Here is a 14,171-nt window from a genome sequence, read left to right on the forward strand (position 1 = left end):
CATTCTCTCTACTATTATTCTGACATTTCACATTCTTAAAATAAAGTGGTGATCCTAACTGACCTAAGAGAGGGGATTTTTACTAGGATTAAATGTCAGGAAATGGTGAAAAACTGAGTTTAAATGTATTTGGCTAAAGTGTATGTGAACTTCCGACTTCAACTGTAGTCGCGCACCACTTTTCCGTTTTACATTTTTTATAATTCACTTCACCAATTTGGACTATTTAGTTTATGTCCATTACATGAAATCCAAATAAAAATCTATTTAAATTACAGGTGGTAATGCAACAAAATAGGAAAAACACCAAGGGGGTGAATAGTTTTGCAAGGCACTGTACATGAGAAATTAGAGTTGAGTGCCTTGCTCAAGGGCACATCAACAGATTCTTCACCTATTCAGCTCAGGATTCAAACCAGCAACCGTACGGTTACTGGCCCAGCAAGCTTAACCGCTAGGCTACCTGGAACCCCAATACATAGTTAGGATGGGGGGGCTCTCATTTCTTCTTCACCGACGCTGCCTCTGCTGCTTGCCTCTGCTCTCAACCTCTCCTCCAGGAAAGTCTTGTACTCCTCTGCCTATAAATTGTTGACGATCTCAATGCCCAACGAGCGAGCCGAGCTGATGATGCTCTTGGCGACCATCTTTAGGGAAGCATTCTGCATCTTGAAGGCTTGTGCTGGGCCTTGACCTGAGCGATCTCATACACAGCCTTCACAGACACCATCCCAGCTGTCTCATGGCCTGTTTTACTGGCCCCTTTCTGGATGCCAGCCGCCTGCTTGAGGAAGTAAGACACTTCCTGTCAGGCTTAAGGTGGATCTTGATGGGCAGAGGGATTCCTTCGTTGAGCTCCATTGGCCAATGGGGATGGCCTTCTCTCCCAGGACAGGGCCGAGAGGGGGTCCAGGGGCCGCCTGCCCGGATCTCACTATGGCCCGTATCACCCCCCCCTCCCATTGTCCACCAATCTTGGACATCCTGGTCTGTCTTTAACGCTCTCTGTCTGTCCGTTATTCAAGTTAAGCGTTTCATAATTTACATTTCGAATCGATGTAGTCGGAGCTGAATTCCACAAAGCTTGGTCTCTGTGTAACGGATGTGAAATGGCTAGCTAGTTAGCGGTGGTGCGCGCTAATAGCCTTTCAATCGGTGACGTCACTTGCTCTGAGACCTTGAAGTGGTGGTTCCCCTTGCTCTGCAAGGACCGCGGCTTTTGTGGAGCGATGGGCAACGATGCTTCGTGGGTGACTGTTGTTGATGTGTGCAGAGGGTCCCTGGTTCGCGCCCGGGTCGGGGCGAGGGGACGGACTAAAGTTATACTGTTACATCTGCTCCACTCCTTTGGTGGAGTTCATCAGAAACTTCCTTCACCGTGGAGTTTAGTCAGCTAAGAGTCGAGCTGATTGCAGAAAAATAACATGGAGGTAAAAATCTCTGAGCGAGAGACAACGGCAAAAAAAAGAGGTGTCATCCTAGAAGGCTGACATAATGCCAGGGACAGAGGCTAGCACGACCCCTGTCAACATCTGACAAGGCAAAGGAGCAACAAATCCCTGGATCCCTAAATGGGGGCATTCAGTGGGATGTCTGTGGCCCGTCATCGGTGCCTCCTGCCCGAGAACCTCTGGGAACAAAGCACCCTGTTCAGGTGCTGGGTCACTGGGATGACAGCACGGTGATGTCCGCTGTCCTAATGTCATCAGTCAGCCAGTACCTACCTGACCAACCTCAGACCTTGAAACTGTTACCGAACAGAACTGAAGCGAGCACAAAGTATGACCGTATGAGACTGCCATGTTGATAACAAAATATGTTTCCTTAAGGGGCCTCTTTGAAACGTGTCAGCAATGCATTGACTCCAGGGCCCATATTCATAAAACAAGAAGAAGTGCTGATCTAGGATCAGTTTGGCCTTTTAGATTATAATGAATGGATAGAGGGACCTGATCTTAGATCAGCGCTCATAACAGGCCCAGAATATGATATGCTTTAAGGAATAGGAAAGTCATTATATCAAATCAGTATTAGAATACAAATGTTTTATTGTTAAAAAAACGTATCGGTCATGCAAGTCTATGCCGAGGCTGCTGTCTGCTATTTTGTTATCCTTCATTTGATTAGCAGACCTTTCATTTTGATGAACGGAGACTCTGGTTTGAAATCCAGCCCCCCCCCCCCCCCCCCCCATTAATTATCCTATAAGGGCCATATAGTGACAAAGACAACGGTTTGATAGAACCTACTGTTTCATACACTCGGGAAGTGTGTTATTCTGTATGTTGTCATGTGATCACAGCTCGCTCACGTCACTCTCTGGCCCGTCTATACTGGAGTGAACAGGACACCCACTTCCTTGAGTAGCGGAGTATAGCCTTTCCCAGTGAAAGGGCTCAAAATCGCTTCTCCAGGGCGACGTGGTTCTCATTCACCCAGTTCTTCAACCAAAAGGTGTGTCAGCCCAGGAAGTGACCTTAATTGAAGTCAATACACAAAACGTCAAAATCCTAGTTGGTGTCATTTATTAAATGTGACCTGATTGCTATTGTTGAGACCTATTCTCTGTAACAGGTGTACCAAGTTTCATCCACTTATTCAACCATAACATATTTGCAAAACAAATGTAATTTAATGTTCCGATATGTCCCAGGCACAATGGTTGCGATGTAAATCCTAGTTGCCGTCATTCAATAGTGTCAACTAACCAATATTGTATTGTTGAGTGTGTGTGTGTGCCATACATCTTCTATGGAACAAGTTCACCAAGCTCATCAGTATTCCTCTAAGGTCATCAGTAGAGGTGCGTGGGTAAAATCATTGGGGAAGTGGCAGAATAAATTCACTGTTTGTTTCATCACAAAACCGGAGAGCAACCTCTGTCCGGTGAAGTCCACAAAGCATGTTGTGTTACATGACCAGTTTCCGACATTTATGACATTTTCGTACTATTGATTTAGAACCACAGAGATTTACCGCAAGTCGCAAAGAAAACAGGAGCTGCCTCCACTATTCCAGCACCATTTCAACTATTTTACCTTCATTTAACTAGGCAAGTCAGTTAAGAACAAATTCTTAATTTACAATGACAACCAACCTAACTGCCTCGTTCAGGGGCAGAAAGACAGATTTTTACCTTGTCCGCTCGGGGATTCCATCCAGCAACCTTTCGGTTACTGGCCCCACGCTTTAACCACTATGGTACCTGCCACCCCTATGCTTAGTCTAATACAGTGACAACTAAAAGACAAACAACTGTTGTCTGCTATTGACTGTCTAGGTGAGAGTCCACACCCATGGTTTCTCAGGCCTAGTTTTTAAAAGGGAAGAAGGAAAACCTTTAGGAAAATACTTTAGCCCTGTTTATACCTGGTTCTAACATGCTTCCTTTGTTCTGATCTTGTCCACATTCTGAAAATGCCCACATTTTTTGACAGGTGTAGATGATTAAAAACCGCATTGTGGTCTGATTGTGATCAGATCTTTCCTGCCCACCTCCAGAGATAGACAAACACACATTGTGTCTGTATATCTGACAAGTGTAGACGGATCTGGACAGTGAAACCATTGAAATCATCATTATTAAAATGTGTAGTAAAATGTGTAGTAAAACTCTCTACAATCATTGGCAGGTGACGCTATTGACTTATGGCATCAACATGCGTCTTAAAATGAATAAATATTATTTTGAAGTAATATTTACCAAATAACTTGTATACAGGGATGGACCAGGATATCTAGTCACAATGCAGACACAGTGGAACGATAAGAGACACATTTTACTACCATGTGTAAATGTAACAGCAGATCAGAGACACATTTTACTACCACGTGTAGATTCAACAGCCGATAAGAGACACATTTTACTACCACGTGTAGATTCAACAGCCGATAAGAGACACATTTTACTACCACGTGTAGATTCAACAGCCGATAAGAGACACATTTTACTACCATGTGTAGATTCAACAGCCGATAAGAGACACATTTTACTACCATGTGTAGATTCAACAGCAGATCAGAGACACATTTTACTACCATGTGTAGATTCAACAGCCGATAAGAGACACATTTTACTACCATGTGTAGATTCAACAGCCGATAAGAGACACATTTTACTACCATGTGTAGATTCAACAGCAGATAAGAGACACATTTTACTACCATGTGTAGATTCAACAGCCGATAAGAGACACATTTTACTACCATGTGTAGATTCAACAGCCGATAAGAGACACATTTTACTACCATGTGTAGATTCAACAGCAGATCAGAGACACATTTTACTACCATGTGTAGATTCAACAGCAGATCAGAGACACATTTTACTACCAAGTGTAGATGCAACAGCTACAATACGGGTACAGTGAGAATATGGATAAGATCAGGACAAATGACGCATGTTAGCATCAGGTATAAACAAGGCTTTAGACACCTGTGGTATGAGGCTGTACCAGGATCCTGCAGTACAGCCTATTCTACGTTAGCAATGGACAACATTTCCTACTGAGCATTGTTTACTCAGGATGATGTATGCTTTCTCTAACAGTGTCATACGATGATGATACCCCTCTATATATACACTGAACAAAAATATAAACGCAACATGTAAAGTGTTGGTCCCATGTTTCATGAGCTGAAATAAAAATATGGAGTATGTTGAATGTTGAATACACACAAAAAGCTTATTTCTCTCAAATGTTGTGCACAAATTTGTTTATATTCCTGTTAGTGAGAATTTCTCCTTTGACAAGATAATCCATCCACCTGACAGGTGTGGCATATCAAGAAGCTGATTAAACAGCATGATCATTACACACCTTGTGCTGGGGGGCAATAAAAGGCCACTCTAAACTGTGCAGTTTTGTCACACAATACAATGCCACAGATGTCTCAAGTTTTGAGGGAGCGTGCAATTGGCATGCTGACTGCAGGAAAGTCCACCAGAGGTCCTGTCAGAGAATTAAATGTTCAATTCTCTACCATAAGCTGCCTCCAACATTGTTTTGAGAATTTGATAGTACGTCCAACCGGCCTCACAACCGCAGATCACATGTAACCATATCAACCCAGGTCCTCCACATCCGGCTTCTTCGAATGTGGGATCGTCTGAGACCAGCCACCCGGACAACTGATGAAACTGAGAATTTCTGTCTGTAATAAATCCCTTTTGTGGGGAAAAACTCATTCTGATTGACCGGGCCTGGCTCCCCAATGGGTGGGCCTGAATCACAAGTGGATGGGTCTATACCCTCCCTGGCCCACCCATGGCTGAGCCCCTGCCAAATCAAGTGAAATCCATAGACTAGGGCCTAATTTATTTAAATTGACTGATTTCCTTATATAAACTGTAACTCGGTAAATTTGTTGAAATTGTTGCATGCTGCATTTATATTGTTGTTCGATATAGTTACATACTCGAAGGACTAAGTAAACAACTCTTTTGAGCAACAACTTCTTTCCTGGTTGAAATTCCAGCAATCTCACTCATTTCTGTGTATCTAACTGGAAGATGTAAATATGTCCCGCAGTTTTCCATAGTTCATAGGCCATTGGATGGAGGCTGCATTGAAGAAGACAAACTTTGGTTTTGCCTGAGTTGCCCAACTTCAGTTATTACAACACCAAAACAAAGATGTTAGTGCCCCCTGCTGGAAATAATGGGCACTGTTGTCTTCCGCAAAAAAAAACGCTTTTATTTTTTTCCCACCTTTATTTAATCAGGTAGGCCAGTTGAGAACAAGTTCTCATTTACAACTGCGACCTGGCCAAGATAAAGCAAAGCAGTGCGACAAAAACAACACAGAATTACAAACAAACGTACAGTCAATAACACAATAGAAAAATCTGTGTACAGTGTGTGCAAATGTAGAACAGTAGGGAGGGTAAGGTGTAAATAGGCCATGGAGGCGATATAATTATAATTTAGCATTAACACTGGAGTGATAGATGTGCAGAAGATGATGATGTGCAAGTAGAGATACTAGGGTGCAAAAAAAAGGGCAATAAAATATGATGCATAGCAATGTTACTTACATTCGCTACTTTTCCTGTTTGGAATCATTATCACAAGATGTATCCCTTTAATGTAATTCAGTTGCTCTAAATTAGATTAGTGCTGCTTTTGACCAGTAGTAATGGTGTCCGTATATCGTTGCTTGGTACTGTAGGTATGTGTCTGTACTATGTATGAATGCATTGTATTATTGAATATGTTGGACATGCATTGGCAATGCAATTGCTATAATACAATGCTGTATATTCTGACTTTTTTTGCTTTAAAAAAGAAAATCTATAATTAAAAACTGTTGATAAAGAAAGAAATTATAGAATGTTATGTGCAGTCGATTGGGCCTATGGATTGGACAGTGTTTCCAACAGTCTAGGGATAAACTAGTCTCGAATGGGCATCCTTCTAAATCTCTTCTCGTTAACTCTGATTATTGGTTCGCTAATCCCGTCAATATTATCCTCTGTCTTAAATGTTTAGGACGACGTCGTGGATTGTAAATTGTGTGCCTTGTGCTGCGCTTTCCTGTTACAGAAAATACAGAAACCATTTTTTTTAAAGGTTCTACCCGATGACATCATCAAAAGTAGTAACATTTTAAAAACAGTGATATTCAAAACATTAAGACATTCACGGTGATGTGGGGAGCAAGACAATACCCTTCCTCTGGCTAGAAACTCAGAGGTTTTTAAAATCACTGTTTTTCCTTTGAAAATCCTATCCCCTTATCTTTTTTTTCTTATTTTTTTTACCCCCTTTTCTCCTCAATTTCGTGGTATCCAATCGCTAGTAATTACTATCTTGTCTCATCGCTACAACTCCCGTACGGGCTCGGGAGAGACGAAGGTCGAAAGCCATGCTTTCCGAAGCACAACCCAACCAAGCCGCACTGCTTCTTAACACAGCGCGCCTCCAACCCGGAAGCCAGCCGCACCAATGTGTCGGAGGAAACACCGTGCACCTGGCCCCCTTGGTTAGCGCGCACTGCGCCCGGCCCGCAACAGGAGTCGCTGGTGCGCGATGAGACAAGGATATCCCTACCGGCCAAACCCTCCCTAACCCGGACGACGCTAGGCCAATTGTGCGTCGCCCCACGGACCTCCCGGTCGCGGCCGGCTGCGACAGAGCCTAATGAAGTAATATTTGTGCGACATCTTTTTGAGTGCCAACCCATTAAATCGGTTTGTCTGAAATTGGGTTTTTTATGCACCAGCCAAGCTTCTGGGAGAGCGCGATAGTTCTCTTTTGATTGGTTAAAACTTGTAAATAACGTGGGCAAGACCAAATACACTACATGACCAAAAGTATATGGACACCTGCTCGTTGAACATCTCATCCCAAAATTATGGGCATTAATATGGAGTTTGTTCCCCCTTTGCTGCTATAACAGCATCCACTCTTCTGGGAAGGCTTTCCACTAGATGTTGGAACATTGCTGCGGGAACTTGCTTCTATTCAGCTACAAGAGCATTAGTGAGGTCAGGCACTGATTTTGGGCGATTAGGCCTGGCTCGCAGTCAGCGTTCCAATTCATCCCAAAGGTGTTCAATGGGGTTGAGGTCAGGGCTCAACCCCATTGACTGGTCAGGGACAGTCTAGTTCTTACACACCAATCTTGACAAACCATTTCTGTATGGACCTCGCTTTTGGACGAGGGCATTGTCATGTTGAAACAGGAAATTGCCTTTCACCAAACTGTTTCCACTAAATTGGAAGTACAGACCCGTTTAGAATGTAATTGTTTGCTGTAGTGTTAAGATTTCCCTTCACTGGAACCAAGGGGCCCAAACCATGAAAAACAGCCCCAAACCATTATTCCTCCTCCACCAAACTTTACAGTTGGATGGTGAAGTGTGATTCATCACTCCAGAGAAGGCGTTTCCACTGCTCCTGAGTCCAATTGCGGTGAGCTTTACACCAACCACTCCAGCTGACGCTTGGCATTGCACATGTTGACCTGAGGCTTGTGTGCGGCTGCTCGGCCATGGAAACCCATTTCATGAAGCTCCTGGCGAACAGTTATTGTGCTGACGTTGCTTCCAGAGGCAGTTTGGAACTTTGTAGTGAGTGTTGCAACGGAGGACAAACTATTTTTATGTACTACGAGCTTCAAGACTTGGCGGTCCCGTTCTGTGAGCTTGTGTGGCCTACCACTTTGCGGCTGAGCCGTTGTTTCTCCTAGACGTTCCCGCTTCACAATAACAGCACTTACAGTTGACCGGGGCAGCTCTAGCAGGGCAGAAATTTGACAAACTGACTTGTTGGAAATGCGGCATCCTATGACGGTGCCACGTTGAAAGTCACTGAGCTCTTCAGTAAGGCCATTCTACTGCCAATGTTTGTCTGTGGAGATTGTATGGCTGTGTGCTCGATTTTATACACCTGTCAGCAACGGGAGTGGCTGAAATAGCCAAATTGACTTATTTGAAGGGGTGTCCACATACTTTTGTATATATAGTGCATATGTTGTTCTCTAATTCTCAGATGGACTAAATATTGGTTCTCCTAAAACATACTGATGAGCTAGTTAATATATTAATATATAATATATTTGTATTTCTTCTTTTTAAGAAATAGATTTTAGAAATAACCCTAACCCTATCCTTAAATAGCAGGATTGTACAGTCAACTTTCCAGACAATTATTGGCTATGGTGACACCATTTACCAGATTGCAGCAGCCACTACTCTTAAACCATTGGATGCCAATTACCATAGCGCCCTTCGCGTTATCACCGGTGAGTTTTAATACTCACCACTGCATCCTGTATCAAAATGTTGTCTGATCCTCATTAAAGCCCCGTAGGTCACTTTATTATTCCCTTTTTGTTTACAAAGCTCTACTAAACAAGCTTCCGGCTTACCTAACTTTACTGTTAAAATCTAAAAACATGAGATACCAAACCCGATCACAGGGTTGGTTAACTCTTGAGGTTCCTCGGGTCTCCACCAAAGTAGGTACAGTGCCTTCAGAAAGTATTCAATTCATGTCCTTTGCAGATGCCACATTACTGACAAAAGTTTGTACTTAGAAAAAAGATCTGTAAGGGGAGATGTAAAGTAAGAATTTTGTGTAAATGTTCATTCATAGTCATAACATAGCATGTACGTTTACAGATCTAATTGAACGTTTACGTTTCATGTTTTCTTACAATCCTAACAATTTACATATGGATTTTCTTACGATCCTAAGGATAGGTACGTTCAACCTTTTGGCAGCTATCTTGCTCCATAGAAATCCCACATCACGCTTGTAGGCGACTTCATAAGGTTGACTTCATCGGGTCTAACGGCCGTCTCGCACCGAACTGCGCATGTGCACGCCGTCAAAAAAAAAGGTACTCCTTCGATAAATCGTTGTTTTTGACGAAAATGAAAACGTGTCAGTTTGTCACTCTCACGAGGTTGAGGTAATAACAAGATTATATACTTAAGACATTTGCTCGAATCTAGGTTTGTGTCTTTAGATTTCGATCAAATTAACAGCTAAAGGAATCCTTTTTTCACTTCTCTCTTCTCAAACCCCGGGCCTGTCTGTTTGGTCTGTTTATGCAAGCATTCCCGGAAGTCTCGCGATGTTGCGCCTCTGAGTTTAGAAACTCTGTGGTTACATATGGAGGTAAATTAATGACGGAATTATACAAGCATGTAAAGTATGGTTTGCACACGTAAAATATGAGTTGCACCTGTATAATGAGTTTTGTAGTTGCTTTTTTTTTGTTGCAAACATTTAACTTCTTTTGCAAATAAATGAAACACTTAATAACCCGATGTGTGAATAAATATAACACTTGCAAACATGTAAATTGAGATGTAAATACTTTCAATAAGATTTGCAAGCATGCAACTAACTATATTTGAGAATGAATGCAACTCATTTACTAAACTTGTGACTGTTGACTCTTCTGTGAAACAAAACTATACTGGGCAAAAATTTAAACAACAAATATCAAATCAAAACATGCAACAATTTCAATGATTTTACTGAGTTACAGTTTATATAAGGATCTTCAGTTAATTTAAATCAATTCATTAGACCCTAATCTATGGATTTCACATGACTGGGCATTGTGCAGCCATGGGTGGGCCTTGCTGGGCATAACCCCGTCCCCTCGGGAGCAAGGTCAATCAGAATGAGTTTTCCCCCACAAAACTGCTTTATTAGAGACAGAAATACTCCTGAAATACTACACTGTTTAACACCTTCTTGATATGCCACACCTGTCAGGTGGATGGATTATCTTGGCAAAGGAGAAATGCTCATTAACAGGGATGTAAACACATTTGTGCACATTTGAGAGAAACAAGCTTTTTGTGTATATGGGAAACTTCTGGGATATTTTATTTCAGCTTATGAAACCAACACCTTACAATTTGCGTTTATATTTTTGTTCAGTAGAAATTTGTGATGTCGAATCTGTGGGCTCAGAATTTTGGCACTAATTTTGCGACTTAACTGCCAAAAGTTTAGCAGTTGTGTATATAAAAAAATAATACAAATAAAAAATAATAATCTGCAAGCAAGCTGCACGAGCTCTGGTGGACATGGCTTTTTATTCTGACCAATCAGGTGAGCTGTTGTCATTCTGGAATGTGCAGGACATGTTTCACCTCAGGTGAGTTTTTGACATAATCCTTTTAGTTAGGAATATGACTAATGCAAGTGTAAAGCAACACAGGAAGATTGTGAATAGAAGCAACATTAACATTAGTGTAAAGTATTCATAGGTTAAACCTCCGCGCAAATAGCAATCAAAGCTATCGTTGGCTAGCTAAAATCTGGTGTTTTCCCCTCAATTTAAGCTAGCTAACGTTATACTGCATCTAAAGTCAATCTGCATGGTGACACAAAATGATGACAAAAGATTTTCCTACTAATCATTTGCATCCTGTGGAAATATCATTGTATTTCCAATCCACTCTAATGCAATTTTGATGTTCATCAGCTCCATTTGACAATGCATTATTGTGACGAAACGTGCTACCATGACTAGCTTGTATAGCTGTAGGCTAACGTTTCCAGTTCTATCTTATGTCTGAAAACACTGATAGAACTCAGATGCGCTAATGCTCCTGCAAGCAGTGCTTGGAAGGAGAGTCATATCAATGGCAGAAGATGCATATTAGAGCGAGGTTAGTATCGTTTCTAATATAATGATCTAGATGAGATGTACACTACCATTCAAAAGTTTGGGGTCACCTAGAAATGTATTTTCACAGAACAGCGCAAACTGTCTCTTACCAGAATAGAAAGAGTGGGAGGCCCCGGTGCACAACTGAGCAAGACGGACAAGTACAGTAGTGTCTAGTTTGAGAAACGAACACTTCACAAGTTCTCAACTGCAGCTTCATTAAATAGTACCCGCAAAACACCAGTCTCAACGTCAACAGTGAAGAGGCACTTCGGGATGCTGAACTTCTAGGCAGAGTTGCAAAGAAAAAGCCATATCTCAGACTGGCCAATAAAAAGATAAGATTAAGATGAGCAAAAGAACAAAGACACTGAACAGAGGAACTCTGTAATGTACACTAATGTACTTGTCCTCTTCCTCTTGAAGATCTGAGGACCCATGCCAAATCTTTTTAATCTCCTATGGGGGAAAGGTGTTGTTGTGCCCTCTTCATGACTGTCTTGGTGTGTTTGGACCATGATAGTTCGTTGGTGATGTGGACACCAAGGAACTTGAAACTCTCGACCCGCTCCACTTCAGCCCCGTCGATGTTAAATGGGGCCTGTTTGGCCCTCCTTTTCCTGTAGTCCACAATCATCTCCTTTGTTTTGCTCATGTCGAGGGAGAGGTTGTTGTCCTGGCACCACACTGCCAGGTCTCTGACCTCCTCCCTACAGGCTGTCTCATCGTTGTCGGTGATCAGGCCTACCACTGTTGTGTCGTCAGCAAACTTAATGATGGTGTTGGAGTCATGCTTGGCCACGCAGTCGTGGGTGAACAGGGAGTACAGGAAGGGACTAAGCACGCACCCCCACGGGGCCACAGTGTTAAGGATCAGCATGGCAGATGTGTTGATGCCTACCCTTACCTCCTGGGGGCGGCCGATCAGGAAGTCCAGGATCCAGTTGCAGAGGGAGGTGTTTAGTCCCATGGTCCTTAGCTTAGTGATGAGCTTTGTGGGCACTATAGTGTTTTGAATGCTGAGATGTAGTCAATTAACAGCATTCTCACATAGGTGTTCCTTTTGTCCAGGTGGGAAAGGGTAGTGTAGAGCGCGATTGAGATTGCGTCATCTGTGGACTCAGTACTTTGTTGAAGCGCCTTTGGCAGTGATTACAGCCTCGAGTCTACCTGACGCTACAAGCTTGGCACACCTGTATTTGGGGAGTTTCCCATTCTTCTCTGCAGATCCTCTCAAGCTCTGTCAGGTTGGATGGGGAGTGTTGTTGCACGGCTATTTTCAGGTCTCTCTAGAGATGTTCGATCGGGTTCAAGTCCAGACTCTGGCTGTGCCACTCAAGGATATTCAGAGACTTGTCCCGAATCCACTCCTGCGTTGTCTTGGCTGTGTGCTTAGGGTCGTTGTCCTGTTGGAAGGTGAACCTTCGCCCCAGTCTGTGGCCATGAGCGCTCTGCAGCAGGTTTTCATCAAGGATCTCTCTGTACTTTGCTCCGTTCATCTTTTCCTCAACCCTGACTAGTCTTCCAGTCCCGGCTGCTAAAAAAACACACACACACAGATGGTGCATGTTTCCTCCAGACGCGACGCTTGTCATTCAGGTCAAAGAGTTCAATCTTGGTTTCATCAGACCAGATAATTGTGTTTCTCATGGTCTGAGAGTCTAAGTGCCTTTTGACAAACTCCAAGCTGGCTGTCGTGTGCCTTTTACTGAGGAGTGGCTTCTGTCTGGCCACTACCAAAAAGGCCTGATTGGTAGAGTGCTGCAGAGAGGATTGTCCTTCTGGAAGGTTCTCCCATCTCCACAGAGGAACACTGGAGCTCTGTCAGAGTGACCATCAGGTTCTTAGTCACCTCCCTGACCAAGGCCCTTCTCTAGGAAGTCTTGGTGCTTCCAAACTTCTTCTATTTAAAAGTGATGGAGGCCACTGTGTTCTTGGGGACCTTCAATGCTGCAGACATTTTTTGGTACCCTTCCCCAAATCTGTGCCTCCACACAAACCTTTCTCTGAGAATTCCTTCAAACTCATGGCATGGTTTTTTGCACTGACATGCACTGTCAACTGTGGGACCTTATATAGACAGGTGTGTGCCTTTCCAAATAATTTCCAATCAATTGAGTTTACCACAGGTGGACTCCAATCAACTTGTAGAAACATCTCAAGGATAATAAATGGAAACAGGATGCACCTGAGCTCAATTTCAAGTCTCATAGCAAAGGGTCTGAATACTTATGTAAATAAGCTATGTGTTTTTATTTTATTAGCAAAAATTTGTAAAAAACTGTTTTCGCTTTGTCATTCTAGGGTGCTGTGTGTAGATTGATGATGAAATGTTTTTAGTTAATCCATTTTAGAATAAGGCTGTAATGTAACAAAATGTGGAAAAAGTCAAGGGGTCTGAATACTTTCTGAATGCACTGTATATAGTAAGTGTATTTCTTTTAAATTACCTGTGTTAACATTCCTTCAGCGTTCTGTCAGTGAATTTGAGTGTTAACATTTCTCCAACCCAACCCCGCCAAGACTTCATAGTATCCAAGTGCTGGGGGTGATGTTTTTTTGTACAAAGATTGTGAATTACATACCAGAGGAATCAAAAGCAGCAAGACCATGGCTATGGACTAGTGATGCGCGGGGTTGCCTCATAACCCACAGTTCCCGCAGTTATATCCGCTTGGGAGGCGGGTCTCGGATCATGAAATAAATATATTTTTGGGGGTTATTGCATTTTCTCCCTGGTCTCTAAACATCTTTGCTGCATGAGAGAAGCAGAGATGAAAGATTGAAGAAATAGTTATATGGATATAGGACATTCTGGTGAGCAAAGGTTTATTCAGTATTCTAGGGCAACAAAGTAATGACAGAAGAAAATCTGCATGTAGGCCTCTCTCATTATAGACGTTGACTAACAAATATCCTACCAAAATGCCGGAACGGACTCAATTCGTCAGGGGATGGACTCTACAAGGTGTCGAAAGCGTTCCATAGGGATGCTCGCCCATGTTGACTCCAACGCTTCCCACAGTTGTG

The 14,171-nt window shown here is 42.7% G+C and overlaps 1 pseudogene; it reads right to left on the bottom strand.

The window, feature by feature from the left end:
- Window positions 1-499: 499 nt before the first annotated feature.
- On the bottom strand, window positions 500-983 carry LOC120053628 (annotated as a pseudogene).
- Window positions 984-14,171: the final 13,188 nt, after the last annotated feature.

The sequence above is a fragment of the Salvelinus namaycush genome, chromosome 9 (genome assembly GCF_016432855.1).
Source record: "Salvelinus namaycush isolate Seneca chromosome 9, SaNama_1.0, whole genome shotgun sequence".
Lineage (NCBI taxonomy): Eukaryota > Metazoa > Chordata > Actinopteri > Salmoniformes > Salmonidae > Salvelinus > Salvelinus namaycush.